The sequence below is a fragment of the Babylonia areolata genome, chromosome 13, assembly GCF_041734735.1.
Source record: "Babylonia areolata isolate BAREFJ2019XMU chromosome 13, ASM4173473v1, whole genome shotgun sequence".
NCBI classification, from domain to species: domain Eukaryota; kingdom Metazoa; phylum Mollusca; class Gastropoda; order Neogastropoda; family Buccinidae; genus Babylonia; species Babylonia areolata.
The window spans coordinates 30963101-30964553 of NC_134888.1; positions in this window are offsets into that span (position 1 = coordinate 30963101).

The following is a 1453-nucleotide window of genomic DNA, read 5'->3' on the forward strand; positions in this document are numbered from 1 at the left end:
TTATACCCGGTTCACCCCTTAATTTCCTCACGTCCGCTCCCTCTCCACACCTCCAACGCCCCTTTTCCTGTTGCCACCACTCCCACCCTATCCTATCCCCCCGTCTTCCAGTCTGCGAGTGAACGACACCTACCCTCGACTGCCGAATAGAATTTGGGTCAGGTGAACTCTGGCAGTGTCACGGAGCTGAGCAGGATGCCACAGTTGCGAAAAACATTGTGACGATATGATGTGAAGTGAAGTGATGGCCAAGAGGTAACGCGTCCGCCTAGGAAGCGACAGAATCTGAGCGCGCTGGTTCGAATCACGGTTCAGCCGCCGATATTTTCTCCCCCTCCACTAGACCTTGAGTGGTGGTCTGGACGCTAGTCATTCGGATGAGACGATAAACCGAGGTCCCGTGTGCAGGATGCACTTAGCGCACGTAAAAGAACCCACGGCAACAAAAGGGTTGTTCCTGGCAAAATTCTGTAGAAAAATCTACATCGATAGAAAAAAACAAATAAAACTGCATGCAGGAGAAAAATTAAAAAAAATTTTTTTTTTTTTAATGGGTGGCGCTGTAGTGTAGCGACGCGCTCTCCCTGGGGAGAGCAGCCCGAATTTCACACAGAGAAATCTGTTGTGATAAAAACAAATACAAATACAAAGAGCTGAAGTTTGGTGATCATGCTGTAGTATAAGCTAGGGGGTTAATTCCGCGTGCTTTGAAGTTATTTCATGCATGTCATTTATTTGTATGGTCACAGTGAAGAACCGAGCTGAACTTTTCTGTGTCTCTGTGTTTTGTGTTGTCTGGACGTTAGATAGTCTGGGAAAGGTGGGGGGGGGGAGGGGGAGGCGGGGGGGTACGTGGGCAACCCCTTATGGGTTGTGACAATAAGTATGCATGCATGTATCTACATTAATCAGTATGTATGTTGGTAAGTATGTATGTCTTAAGATTTTTCTGATGAAACTTTGGAAATCGAAGTTTTCAAACTTACGAAAATTATGAGTGCACAACTGTGAGTGCATGCACTAATATATCTGTTTGTATCTGTGTTTATGTGTCTATGTGTCTTCATTTATTCAATTTACCATCTGTCTACTAAAAGTGTAATTAGACGAGTGTGTGCGTGCGTGTGTTTGTGTGTGTGTGTGTGTGTGTGTGTGTGTGCGCGCGCGCGCGCGCGCGCGCGCGTGTTTGTGTGTGAAAGAGAGAGAGAGAGAGCTCATCATGGCAGATCCCGTCAAGGGCGATAATTACAATTATACTTTTTCCCGTGTACCCGTGTGTGGGTATCCAATGTGTCTATATACGGTTAAAATTAATTTACCGTAATGTCTCTGAGTGTGTATGTTCGCGAATGTATCCCATCCCGCTGTCAGTGTCTGTTACGTTCCAGTACGCTGAATGATACACATGCTGCATGTACTTGCCACGCCTTATCCCCCAGGCAGTTATGGAATT